Source organism: Octopus bimaculoides, chromosome 2 (assembly GCF_046866305.1).
Source record: "Octopus bimaculoides isolate indiv1 chromosome 2, ASM4686630v1, whole genome shotgun sequence".
NCBI lineage: Eukaryota > Metazoa > Mollusca > Cephalopoda > Octopoda > Octopodidae > Octopus > Octopus bimaculoides.
The window spans coordinates 139,748,848-139,763,915 of NC_142929.1; the positions used below are offsets into that span (position 1 = coordinate 139,748,848).

Genomic DNA, 15,068 nt, shown 5'->3' on the forward strand with positions numbered 1-15,068 from the left:
TTTTTATTTTAATTGTTATATGTCCCCACATGTGTTGTAGTTCCCCCTTCTATGTAATGCCTTTATGGCAATTTAAAAGAAATAAAGAATTTTGCTTCCCAACGACATAGTTCTGGGTTCAGTCCCACTGCATAGCACCTTGACAAGTGTCTTATACTGTAGCCCCACAGCAACTAAAGCCTTGCAAGTGGACTTAGATGGAAATTAAAAGAAGCCCATAGTACACACACACATATATATATATATATATACACACACATAGTAAAAATGGACAGGCAGTTGTAAATAGTATCAAGTCATTTATATCAAGTTCTACAGTAAAGTCAGAGTTCATAGTAATTCTTTTTAAATAGGTATATATCACGAGAGTTAATATTCTAATGTCACAGTAGTCCTTTATAGTGGTTTATCCTGAACTGGTTGGTAAAAACCTGTCCAAATAAAAGAGTGAAAAATGCAGGTAACACTTTACAGCTGTTTCTGGGGTTTTATGTTCAATGAGTTAGTACTGTGAAATTTTTTTCCCTGCATATATCTTACTGCAGTATTAACTTGCAAAATATGAAACGGAGTATTATCAGCTTCAATCTTGCCAGTCTTGGAAGGGCTGCAAGAGTTTTGGGATCCGCCCTTTCCTCCAGACTCAGCAAACTAAAAGAGTTTTAATTAACATTGCTCTTTTTTTAAAAAACATAATTAGGGAAAAAGTAAATGTTGAACAGGCTTCGAAAAGATTATTATTTCGTTTCGCTTAAATTTTGTAACGGTTGTCCCTAAATGTTACAAATTATTGATATGCTAATTTCATGAAAAAATACTCAGCAATTTCATTGAAGAAAAATTTTAAATTATAATCATCTTACATTGCAAAAACAAACAAAGTTAATTATTACAAAAAGGCATTTATTTTACGTAAATCTTGATTTCGTTTACCGCTGATTCCAAATTTTGCATTCAATAATGGCTACCGGATTGACGTTTGTTGATAGCAGCTTGTTGATGTGAATATATGAATGGTAAATTTTTTCCCCCATTTGCCGGCCTACAACTAATTTCAGGTATTTTTTTTACTTTACCTCGTGTCTTCTTGCTAATGCATTTTGAAACAAATGTTACTTTGCATTATAATGTGTAGCAATGCATGTACTCACTTTTTTTCTTTACATAACGAGGACTGAGACCTAATGATGTCTGCAACGCACTGGTGTTTCCTTTTGGAATATACGCAAAGCTTTGTCATTTATTTGTGTGTGTTGATGCAATAGGAATAATGGTGTATTCCTTATACTTATTTATTAACTCTCTCCCCCCTCCCTGTTGTAAATTGTACCCACCTCGCTTTGTTTCTGAAAACATGAAACGTAGAAAGGTCTGCGAAGCATTAACGAGTCTGTCCTTTAATAAACAATGTTTGCCAACAACAACAGCGATTACTTCATTAGCGAACGTATTAATAAGAACATTTCTACGTTGTCGCTCGACCTGCTAGAAACAAAATAGACAAACATTCTTCGCCCAAAGAGGAATGAAAGTGCCTATGATCCCCACCCCTATTTTTAATTTTTATTTAGAGCTTCCGAAATTGGTGGGAAGATGGGAGCCAGTTATTCTCAGGCTGGAAATTTAATCAGAATGCTTGTAACAAGGTTAACTTCGCTAATGGCCAGGTGGTAGTGTTAAACCGGGCGACCTATTAAATACACCTATAGACCACCCCGGCGAGTTTTTCCATACAGTTTCCGTTCACGAATGTTTTAACATTTTATTCTCAAACCTTCGTCATCCGAAGCTATCGTAGACACCTGTCCAAGGTGTCACACAATGAGATTGAACCCGAAGCCACGTGGTTGTGAAATGAACTTCATAACCACATAAACATGTGTTTCTGTGTCCTAAATGTATTCCTAGGTATTTTATCATAATTCTATTCACATTTTGGGGTATCTGGAATTTTATGGAACCCATTTGGGGAAGATTTCCTTTTGTGTTCCACCATAAAATTATTATTTTAAATATTACACATGGAAAATTGATTACCTACCGTGTCTTATAATAATAATAATAATAATGATGATGATGAGAAAGTCATAAAAATTAGAAACTTCTATTAAACTTCATTTCTCTATTATGTATCCTGTCACAATTTGTCTAACATTAAGGCCTAAACTGTCTAAATCTATGAAATTTGCCCAACCTTGGGACATGAATATACATAATGCAATAAAGTTTTTTTAAATAGAAATTCTTAATTTTTATGACTTCCTCCTCATTATTATTATAAGACATAGCAGAAAATCAATTTTCCACCATGTGTAATATTTAAAAAAAATTTTGTGGAGGAGTATAAAAGGAAGTCTTTCCCACATTTGGATTAAAGGCAAAGTAGATTGCGTCACAATATCAACTCGGTGATTGGTTAGGGCTGAGCTTTGGATAAACGGCAACGACTTTAGTAAAAGCTCTTAGATGTATAGAAATAGAGAGAGAAATGACATTGTATGATATTTATGCCTTAATGATGCAAGTGACGTATAGTTACTGAAGGGTGAATTTTGACTATAAACCCATCTCATGAGACGGATGCAATAGTTGATCAGCAGACTTTTGGAATAGCCATTACTAGTTCATGGAGAAAGAATTGGGTAGTTGTTACCTTGTGCGAAAATTTTTTTTATCTAAAAAATATAATTCCTAAAAATATTTTTGTCTCCCAATTTTGTGCTCTTTTCTGGTATTTTGTTACTATTACAACCGTCTCGTAAAACGGGTGTAATAGTAAAAACATGAAAGCACTGAAGAGGAATGGAAGCTGAATCGAAGAATTGGATTGAATAACATTTATCTTGTACTACTTTGGGGATTATAATGTTGTTAGCACTGAGTTGACTCTAAACAAACAGAACTCTGTTTAAAGGGGTCCCTGTGATGAACTGATCCCAAGAATATGTCCCTCTTGATTACAATACTAGAAATCCCAACCTTCTTTTCAATCATTTCTTTTGATAGTAATCTCAAACATGCGTTTTTAATGCCTATTAGTCTCTGGTGCAATTGGTTTTTCACTCCAATTACTCACTCATTATATTTACTCAAAAAGATAGAAAAATACCTATGACCAGAAGTATGTTAATTCAAATGCCACTTCTATTTCTAAGGAATAATTATGCTCGTACATCATCATCGTCATCGTTTAACGTCCGCCTTCCATGCTAGCATGGGTTGGACGATTTGACTGAGGACTGGCGAACCAGATAGCTGCACCAGGCTCCAATCTGATCTGGCAGAGTTTCTACAGCTGGATGCCCTTCCTAACACCAACCACTCAGAGTGTAGTGGGTGCTTTTACATGCCACCGGCACGAAGGCCAGTTAGGCGGTACTGGCAACGGCCATGCTCAAAAATGGTGTATCTTACGTGCCCCCTGCACAGGAGCCAGTCCAGCGGCACTGGCAACGGCCTTGCTCAAATGTCTTTTCACGTGCCAACAACAGCAACAGCAACAATAGTAATAGCATTGATGATGATTATACCCATAATGATAATAATCATCATCATCATTGCTATCATTGTCATATATCATATATATACATATATACATACAGTGGTGGACTGGCCAGGTTGCCAGCTTGCCCGATAGGAAGTGGGCCTCTGCACCATTAGAATCCATATATGGGGGCCCGTGTTAGTATCTAAGGGGCCCATCCCCTCGAGTTTAAGAATTTTTTATTCACTCCTGGAAGAATGCATTATTTCAGCCTGACTGTATTTGTAGACAGTTGAAAAGAATACTTTTAACAAAAAAAAATTCAATGATAGCATTGTAGTTGCAGGTGGGCCCCCTTAGTCTCCTGGGAACCAATATTTTTAGACCCAGTCTGCCACTGTATGTATGTGTGTGTGTGTGTATATATATATATATATATATATATATGTGTGTGTGTGTGTAGCATGTATAAAGGACCATCTGAACATGGTTGATGCCAGGTCCACCTGGCTGGCTCCTGTGCCAGTGGCATGTAAAAAGCACCCACTACACTCTTGGAGTGGTTGGCATTAGGAAGAGCATCCAGCTGTAGAAACATTGCCAGATCAGATTGGAGCCTGGTGCTGCCGCTGGTTCTCCAGACCTCAGTCAAACCGTCCAACCCATGCTAGCATGGAAAGCAGACGTTAAACGATGATGATGTTGATGAAGGCTAGGAATGAGATAATACCAGACACCAATTAGCTGCATGAAAACAATATCTAGCTGAGTCAATTGATGAATTTCTTCAGGCACCATGCCAAGTGGTGAATGTCTGCAATTTTCAGAATATTACTGCTGCATTATACTGCGAAAAATCAATAAGAGATGTCTTTATTTCTAGTCTTAACACAAATGTATTTTCTCAACGGCATCTAGAGAATATAACATCGTCTCTAACTACAGCTTATGATCAAGCGCAAATTCTAGATTTGGTCCACAAGAACTCTGAACAGTATATTTGCACCAACTTCTCCATCATTGTACAACGCTTTAACATCTACTTGTTTATGATTGCATGGGTTAGATGAATGAACGTTGGAAGAGATTTTTTTGGTTGGCCCAAAGCTATAGCAGAAGACACTTGCCAAGGTGTCGTGCAGTGGGACTAAACCCATAGCCATTTTGGGAAGCTTAAACTCTGCTTGCGAAGACCTGTTGGGGCAAGTGAAATCGTAATCGAACCAAATTCGATGACTGGCACCTGTGCCAATGGAGTGCTAACAGCACTGTCCGAGTATGATCATTGCCAGAACAGCTGTCTGGCTTCTATGCCAGTGGCACATAAATAGCACCATTTGAGCGTGATCGTTACCAGTGTCACTTTACTGGCACTTGTGCACGTGGCACGTGAAAAAAACATTTGAGTGAGGTCATTTGCCAGTGCCGCTGGACTAGCTCCTGTGCAGGTGGTACATAAACACCATTTTGAGCGTGGCTGTTGCCAATACTGCGTGATTGGCCCTCATGCCAGTGGCACATAAAAGCACCCACTACACTCTCGGAGTGGTTGGCGTTCGGAAGGGAATCCATCTGTAGACCAGATTGGAGCCTGGTGCAGTTATCTGGTTCGCCAGTCCTCAGTCAAATTGTCCAACCCATGCCAGCATGGAAAGCAGACGTTAAACGATGATGATGATGATGAACTTCTTAACCTCTTACAACAATGCCTGCACCAGTATTCTTAATATTTTTTGAAACAACTACTAATTCATAGGTTAATGAATAACTCAATCTTTATGGCATTAAGATAAGTCTTTCTTGAGAGAGAAAACATTCCACTTTGTTGCTAGGGAACATTCTCTGAATGTTATTTATTTAAATGTTGAAAATACAGATGCACTTGTAACGATAAATATTCGTTAATTATTAGTCAATTTAAAAATGGCATTAGAAATTGGTTTGTTTCTAAATTAAATTGCTTGTTATGTTTGCTAACTGATTGTTAAAACAATCAGCTTTACTCTTGACACAAATGTAATAGAGCCGGTGTTGGTATTACTGATTGCTGTAAGTGAGGCTGGCGCTTAGAATTCTGTCTCAATCTCTGTTGAATTGGTTTTAATTGCTTCTCAACTGCCTTCTGAAGATTGTTAAAATAAGCAATGGTGTAACCGAAAGATTATGATTTTTTTTCTTTTTACTTGTTAGAGTATTTGATGTCAGGATGTCAGGATTTGCCAATGTAAAATCTAGTAAGTACTTTATTCTGAGTAATAGGGGCAAGAATGGTTGTGCAGATGCAGAGTTTGTTTTTGCTTTCCTGTACAGGTGGCACGTAAAATACACCATTTTGAGCGTGGCCATTGCCAGTACCGCCTGACTGGCCTTCGTGCCGGTGGCACGTAAAAGCACTCACTACACTCTTGGAGTGGTTGGCGTTAGGAAGGGCATCTAGCTGTAGAAACTCTGCCAGATCACATCGGAGCCTTGTGTAGTCACCTGGTTCACCAGTCCTTAGTCAACTCGTCCAACCCATGCTAGCATGGAAGGCAGATGTTAAACAATGAACGATTGTCTTTTTAACTTTCTGGGTCTGGAGGAAAGAACAGGGCCCATGATGATTGCAGTCCTTCCAGGAATGATGAGATTACGGCTGTTAATGTTTCATTTTAACTGTTGCAGTTCAGTATATGCAAGAATGACATGAGTGGAGGTAGTGGGGTATATGCAAGAATGACATGAGTGGAGGTTTGGGGGTTGATGTTTAAGGCATGAAGGATTAGACATAGTGTTGGGAGGGTGGGTGTTGGATGCACCAAAGGTGATGAGAGAGAGTTAGCAGGGGTGCATGAGTGGTGGAGGTATGAGATCAACCTGATCTGAGGAGCAGTGGTCATTATAGTCTTGACAAAAAAGATAGAGAGAGAGGACAGTACACATGTGGACCAGAGGCTAGTGTACGTCTGTTAGTGATGGAGTGCTACTCAGTTGAGTAGCCCTTACCTGGATGCGCTCCAGATGTGGGAGTAGATGTGTTCCAGATGTAATACTACTCTCACATCTGTTCCAGATGTAGGAGTAGTATTACAGCTTGGGCCTCATTTAAACTTTGTAGCATATCAGCAGTTGTTGGGGGCTGAAAAATGTTCTGGTCCGAAAGAGAAGGGCTAATCTTTGAGATGTATTCCTGACTATGCTAAGGATGTGCTTTCATGGTCTCAATACAAAGGGCAAATGCCTTCTGTAACTTTACAATCAATTTTCTTCTGTAACTTTGAAGGTGTTGGGCAAAAAATGGTAATGTTTGTTGACATTCCCTGTCAGCAAATGGTCCAGGAAGACCTGGGATGAGGTGGTGAAGCACGACTTTTGAACATTAGGCCTCACCGAGGCAATGACTTCTGACCGAGACCTTTGGAAATATGCAGTGCGTGAGAAGAACCAGCAAGACAAGTGAGACCATAATCCGTGGCCTTTACCAGGGGTGTAGCCAGCTCACTTATGCATACCTTTCCTTCTTTGGACACTAAACTCTGCTTGCAAAGACCTGTTGGGGCAAGTGAAATCGAAACTGAACCAAATTCGATGACTGGCACTCGTGCCAGTGGAGTGCTAACAGCACCATCCAAGCGGGATCACTGTCAGAGCAGCAGTCTCGCTTCTGTGCTGGTGGCACATAAAAAGCACCATTTGAGCGTGATCGTTACCAGCGTCGCCTTACTGGCACTTGTGCTGGTGGCATGTGAACAAAACATTCGAGCGAGGTCGTTGCCAGTGCTGCTGGACTGGCTCCTGTGCAGGTGGCACATAAAAAACACCATTTTGAGCGTGGCCGTTGCCAGTATCATTTAACATCCATGTTCCATGTTTGCATGGGTTGGATGGTTTAACAAGGACCTGATGGGTCCAAGGACTGCATCATGGTCCAGTTGTCTACTTTGGGATGGTTTCTATGATTGAATGCCCTTCCTAACACCAACCACTTTACAGATTGTACTGGGGGCTTTTTTTTTTCATGCCACTAGTATTATTGAGGTTGCCAGGCAGCTTGCAAATCTGCAAAACCCAAAGAATGGGAATGGGGTTCATCCTTATGTTAGACATAGTTAGGGTATGAGGAAAGAGATTGGGGTAGAGCAGGTTTGTGTTGTAGAGGAGCTACATGGGTGCTCACATGTAGAAGAGTGAGAATGAAATATTAGCATCTCCAAAGAGATAATGGTAATGAGGTGTCCAGGTGGCACTCCAGGGTCCAAGTTGAGGGTGAGGAAGAGATAGGAAAAATGGGAGAGTTATGGCAGGCAACATCTATAGGCACATGAGTTGGGGAGGCTAGAAGGATGCTAGCTGCAGGATAGTAATGATGATACAATTGGCTGGGGGACGGGAGAGATGATATATTTGGGTAGGTTGCAGGAGTGGGTACAGAGAGAGAGAAATAGGCGTAGTGTATGAGGAAATAATTTCGTGGTCTTAGGAGGGGGATGGGCTGGCCAGTATAATATGTAGGTGTAGAGAGCAATATTAATGGATGAAGAATGGTCAAGAAATAAAATGGTTGGTGAAAAGAAGGACGTCTAACTGTACAATGCCAAAATTGAAACATACAAGTGAATTGTGGTCTTCCAACCTGTCTTGGAGGGCAGCAACTTAAAAAAACAAAAAAAAAGACTTGGACTATAACAACCTGCTCAACCCATGCCCCTATGGAAAGCAGACATATAATGACGATGTAGGGCATATCCTCAAGGCTTAATGGCTAGGGTTTTTGGCTCGCAATTGTAAGGTTGTGAGTTCAGTTCCCGGCGTTATGTTGTTGTTTCCTTGATCAAGGCACTTTATTTCTTGCTGTGCCAGTTTGTCTTTACTGGCAAAAGTGAGTTGTACCTGTAATTCAAAGGGCCAGCCTTGTCACATTCTATATTACGCTGAATCTCCCCGAGGACTACATTAAGAATACATGTGTCTGTGGAGTGCTTGGCCACATGAACATGGATTTCATGAGCAGGCTTTTCCATTGACTGAATCCACTGGAATGCTTGTTATCTTAACTGATGGAGTGCTAGGCCATCTTCATTTACCATAGGTATTTGGTTAAAAAAAAAAAAAACCTGTAAAAAACACTTAAATAAATCAGTGATAAATGAATAATAGATTATTCAGGAGAAATAGGTTTCGTTCTGAGACCCCAAGTTGTCCTGAGCATCATGGATGGTTACTAGGGGTGCACTTTTGCAGTACAAGCAGAATCTTTGAGTGATCACTGACCCATGTTATCACCAATCTGTTCATCATACGCATAACATGGCTTACAATTAGCATACTGTGTTTTTTTCTGAATCACTGCTAAGCAAGACGAGACAGACTTTAAAGCACTTATTTAGTTATTCAACAACTATACAGCAACATAACTGCTACATAATTTCTTATAAGCTTTCATTATTTGTCCTCAAGTGACATATATTAATGTAAGTCTTGATTTGAGAAGTGTGAGGTTCTGTACTAACTGGAAATTTTGTTTATAACTTCAAAAGTACATTAAGTGGAGCATATGAAGACAAATTCAAATATTTTCTGTTTCCCCAACAAAGGAAAATCCATTCTGTATTATTGCTGTGTCTGGTTTCATTGTTGCCATTTGTGTCATTATACTATGTACTTCTTTGAGTTAACTTATCAGCAGTCAAAGTAATTAACATATGTTAATGCTAAGAATGTGTATTAGAAAATCCAAAAATACATGATTGAGTCAATTATGATGATGATAATATCTACTTAAGGCACAAGGCCTGAAATTTGTGGGAGGGGTTAGTTGATTACATCAACCCCAGTGTTTTACTGGTACTTAATTTATTAACTATGAAAGGTGAAGTTGACCATGGCAAAATTTGAACTCAGAACATAGTGATGGACGAAATACCACTAAGCATTTCATTCAGCATACTAACAATTCTGCCAGCTCACCACCTTAATAATAATAATGCCCTGATGCAGTACCAGGCAGTGAATCTCGTGGCTTCTGATCTTAACTGATTGAAAGTGTTATCATGTACATTGTTTTGTCTTGGTTTAAAAGATGGGCTACAGCAAATATTCTGCTCACTACCACAGATTTGTTTGTCATTTGTTTGACCATAACCAGTTGAGCATGTCCCTTGGTGGCTGACGATATGTGCATCTCTGATCATGAGCAGAAGTAGTGGGGGAGCATCATAGCCATGTGTTGAGAGGAATTCTTTGGGGTTTGAATAATTCACTTTGGAAACATGAGTGTTTTGCTGAACATCCTTAAACAAACCTTACTCAGGGACCTTTTGAGCGGAATGGGCTACTCAACCTGAAGAAAATTCTAACTGGGCCCCCACCTGTTTATCTTGATATGAGATCACCATGTTGTGTACATATGGTTGTGATGTATGTGCCTGGTGTACCCTTATCAGACGGATAGTCATGATGGGTATAATGGGCTACTAGTTATACATACACATGATGGGTATAATGGGCTACTAGTTATACATACACAAAGGCTTCAGTACAGTTTCCGTCTACCAAAGTCCACTTGCGTGATATTGGTCAAATTGAGACAATAGTCGTAGACACTTGCTCAAGATGGCTTTGCAGTGAGATAGAACCCAGAACCACAGAATTGCAAAGTGAGCGTCTTTGACCAGATAGCCATGCCAGGGGTTAAACAACAATAATAATAGCCTAAGATATTTCAGAGCAGTTACAATAAACTACATCTGCTTGTAGAAATATTTGGAGCCCCTGTTAGAAATAAGTTAAATCTCCCTCAAAAAGCACCTTCACCATATTTAACAAAAAAAAAAAAAAGCGGGAAGGATATATTGGATCACGTAGTCCTAGATACACTCTCTTTTACACGCTGTAGTCATTTGACTGCGGCCATGCTGGAGCACAGCCTTTAGTCGAACAAATCGCCCCCGGGCTTATTTTTTGTAAGCCTAGTACTTTTCTATCGGTCTCTTTTGCCGAACCGCTAAGTTTCGGGGACGTAAACACACCAACATCGGTTCTCAAGCGGTAGCGGGGAAACACTCACACACACACATATATACTCGGCGGGTTTCTTTCAGTTTCCGTCTACCAAATCCACTTACAAGGCTTTGGTCGACTCGTGGCTATAGTAGAAGGCACTTTCCCAAGGTGCCAGACAGTGGGACTGAATCTGGAACCATGTGGTTGGGAAGAAAGCTTCTTACCACACAGCTACGCCTGCACTGTATGGGGGGAAAAAAGCGGAGTAGATTATGTCTAAAGTAAGTTTAATGAACGAGTCAACTCGTTCAGTGCTGGCCTTGGGTTAAACACCAACAGCAATAACTTAATCAGCTGTGGCGACAATGTCAAGAACCACTTCATATAACGTGTTAATTTAGAGTTACGTCCCTTGGAGAAATCTCTTATTTCTCATACAAAAACAATCTTTTATCAACCTTCTGTATTTTTCGTTTTCATATTTTATTACTGTGAATGTTGACACATTTAACTATCCAACCGTTTTAATATATTCATTTTTCTGCTTGTCACTATTGTGTTTTCCTATATAGCAATCCCCCTCTCTCTTTTACACATACAACATACCTCTTTACAAACTAGTCTACAAAAGTTGGCTTCAATACGGCCAACTGTATTGCTCAGTCTGTTTAAACTTACTGTACACCGTATTGTCTTTAATAAAAAAAAGAAAAGAAAAAAAAAGACACGTTGGATAATGTAGGTCTTAAATAACAGCGTGTTTAAGGCAAGATGGCTCGGGCTGGAACGCCTCTGATCATTAAGTCGTGATGAAATCAACTTCACCTCTCATCTTTCTAGAGTCGATAAAATAAAAGTACCTGTCAGACGATTGCCGTCTACCAAATCCATTCACAAGGCTTTTGGTCGACTCGTGGCTATAGTAGAAGGCACTTGCCCAAGGTGCCATGCAGTGGGACTGAATGAGGAACCATGTGGTTGGGAAGCCAGCTTCTTTATTTCATCGAATTAGCCATATAGACTGTACATAGAATTGCCAGAAGCAAAGCGGGCTGGACATGAAGGATAAGGTATGGATGATATAAATGAGAGAGGTATTCGGCGCACGCCGACAGAAAACCCCTCGAAATCAATGTGCAAACAGTTCAATAAAAAACATGAAAAATACATGAAAAAAGACCCCAATCATTTGGGTCCCCAGGCAAGTTGACCCGCTGCCTGCAGACAACTCTGCAGCGACAAGTCAGGACCCGCAAAAAGGAATGCGAACTCTTTTTTGTCTAGGGTCTCCATGACCCTTGACAACACTGAATACTGTACTACCTCTGCAGTCACCTGCAGAGGCCACAATGGACTGACTGTGCACTCCGCGAACATAATTTCTCGGTCGCACTGGTCATCCAACACTTTTCTTACGGACCCTTTCTTGTGATAAAGGAGAACAAACTCCTCCTCCTCACAGCCATGCCTGCACTGTATTGCCGGACAATTTTCTGTTTGAGTCTAACCATTTTAAGTTGTAGTGGAAACACAACGTATGTTGCAAATAAGCATATGAATATTGTATAAATTTTATAATCTAAAAGTTTACTATATTTTGTACATATAAGAATACCAGCCTGCGGGTGCAATAAAATGGGCTCATGGGCAGGGGGTTTCCCCACCCCTGCTATACAGTGTTTTTCTGATAGTTTTGTGGTTTATTTAAGGTGGCGAGCTGGCAGAAATGTTAGCACGCCAGGTGAATTGCTTAGTGGTATTTTGTCTGTCTTTACGTTCTGAGTTCAAATTCCGCCAAGGTTGACTTTGCCTTTCGTCCTTCCAGTGCCGCTAAATTAAGTACCAGTTGCATACTGGGGTAGATCTAATTGACTGGCCCCCCTCCCCCAAAATTTCAGGCCTTGTGCCTAGAGTAGAAAAGAATATTTTACACTATGAAGGCGGCGAGCTAGCAGAAACGTTAGCACGCTGGGCGAAATGCTTAGCGGTATTTCGTCTGCCGCTACGTTCTGAGTTCAAATTCCGCCGAGGTCGACTTAGCCTTTCATCCTTTTGGGGTCGATTAAATAAGTACCAGTTACGCTCTGGGGTCGATCTAATCGACTTAATTTGTTTGTCCCCTCTATGTTTAGCCCTTTGTGGGCAGTAAAGAAATAAGAAACGTTAGCACACCAGACGAAATGCTTAGAGGTATTTCGTCTGTCTTTATGTTCTGAGTTCAAATTCCACAAAGGTCAACTTTGCCTTTCATCCATTCAGGGTCGATAAAGTACCATTTGCTTACTGGGATTGACCTACTTGACTGGACTCCCTCTCCCAAAATTTCGGGCATTTTGCCTAGAGTAGGAAAGGATATATGATTTATTTATTTATTTCCTTCTTTAGTGATTTGATGATGAATTTTATTTTGGTTGTGCATAAAGTTGTTGTAATTATATCAGAGGGTGTTTTTGGTATTTTATAAGGTTAGTTGTTTCTGCTGTGTATTTGGGGTTGTATCTATTCTTATGTTTCTCGTGAGATGCATCTTTTGATTGCATCTATAAATATTGCATTAATCATATGAGCTATAACTGCCACTAATGTAATGGCGTTGATGAATACTGAGAATCTTGTTTCTGTTTTCTTGACAAAAAATTCTATTCCATCATACTTTACGAACGATGTAAAAATGCATTTGCTTTCTTCATGGATGTACAGGTGATAACAGGTGAAGAGTCTAAGGACAGTCAAGGGATGGTTTACCAGATGGTTGTGGTAACTGGGTTTGTAGAGGAGAGTATGTTGTCTGAGGAAGAGTTGCTGTAGCTGGGTTTGGTGAAGTGTCTAAGTCTTATGCAGTGGCGAACTGGCCAGGTTGCCAGCTTGCCTGATGGCAAGTGGGCTCCTGTGCCATCAGAATCCACATATGGGGGCCCATGTTAGCATCCCCTCAAGTTTGAGAATTTTTTATTCACTCCTGGAAGAATGCATTAATTATTTCAGCCTGGCTGTGTTTGTAGACAGTTAAAAAGAATACCTTTAACAACAACAAAAAAATAATAAATAAACGAAAGCATTGTAGTTTCGGGTGGGCCCCCTTAGTCTCCTGGCAACCAATATTTTTAGACCCAGCCTGCTACTGGTCTTATGTTTTAGTGTGGACTGTTTAAGATGTAAAGGAAGTTTTGCTGTAATGGTTTTATATTACCTCTTTTGTTATCTGTACTATTTGGGGCCAGTGCCACATAAAAGGCACTCATACCAGTGCCCTATACTAAACACATGTGCCAGTGCCACATGAAAAACACCCAGCACACTCTGTAAAGTGGTTGGTGTCAGGAAGGGCATTCAGCCATAGAAACCAAGCCAAATCTGACTGAAGCCTGGTGCAGCATTCCTGCTTGCCAGCTCTGGTCGAACTGTCCAACCCATGCCAGCATGGAAAATGAATGTTAAATGATGATGATGATGATGATGTAACATTAACAGCAACAACAGTAATAATTCAAAGAAGAACAAATTTGGTGACAAGGCATTTCATTGGAAAGTAAATCCTAACAGAATATTGGTTTCAAATTTTGGCACAAGGCCAGCAATTTCGAGAATGGTGGGTTAGTGAATTACATCGACCCCAGTATGCAACTGGTACTTATTTTATCAACCCCAAAAGGATGAAAGGTAAAGTCAACCTCGGTGATTTGAACTCGGAACGTAAAGAAATAAATACTAATAAGCAGTTTGCCCGGTGTGCTAGCGATTCTGCCAGCTCACCCACCTTATATTCTTTTACTATTTCATTTGTTTCGGTCATTTGATTGCGGCCATGCTAGATCACCGCCTTTAGTTGAACAAATGGACTTATTCTTTGCAAGCCTAGTACTTATTCTATTGGTTACTTTTGCCAAACCACTGCGAAACGCCTGTGTTAGAATGGGAGCAGCTGATGAATGAAAATGTTCTCTATGTGGCCTGTGTGTTTTCTGTACTCTTGGTTATTATTATTTTTTTGTCTGCGTTTTGTTTGCAACGTCCTGTACCCAGATATGCACCTATATATACAGGTAGATGTAGGTATGCACATACTTGTACGTATATATGCATATACTTATTTATTATTTGTTTTATATATATATATATATATATATATATATATATATATATATATATATATATGAGATTTTGCTTTCACATAGCAATACTAATAACCAGTTATTAGAACTGAATATACATATTCTATGGAATAGATTAGAATAGGTGCATAGTGAGCATGATATAAATTAATTGAATTGCCATTTAAATGCATTCTGAAATAAACATACACTTCGTTTTAATGGCTCTGTGGAAGCTACAAGATGTTGCACGAGCACTTAGTTCTGAGTGCATTGCTTCTCATAGCAGAAACAGCAGAAAGCTAATGAAGGCGATTGCGTAATTATTGTTTCCCTGTCATTCAGTAATACACACAGACACACATAAGTCTGGTTTCTATCTACTGAATTCCGCTCACTCAAAAGAGTGGAACAACACAAGTTTGTGGGAGCAAACACTTGCCCTAGGTGTCGCACATCGGCATCGAACTTGGAACCATCTGGTTGCAAAACGGACTTCTTAACCGCTGAAT

At 39.8% G+C, this 15,068-nt stretch overlaps 1 protein-coding gene across 2 annotated transcripts in view; it reads left to right on the plus strand.

Moving 5' to 3' along the window:
- The first annotated feature begins 950 nt into the window (after positions 1-950).
- The window catches only part of LOC106877347 (BTB/POZ domain-containing protein KCTD20), a 55,475-nt gene continuing 41,357 nt past the window's right edge, over positions 951-15,068 (plus strand). Inside the window, exons 1-2 of one of the 2 annotated variants that reach the window (XM_014926231.3) lie at positions 951-1,058; positions 5,675-5,718. The gene's annotated coding sequence lies outside the window, so the exon portion shown is untranslated. The remainder of the gene's footprint in view (positions 1,059-5,674; positions 5,719-15,068) is intronic. The other variant, XM_014926229.3, reaches the window with a different exon arrangement.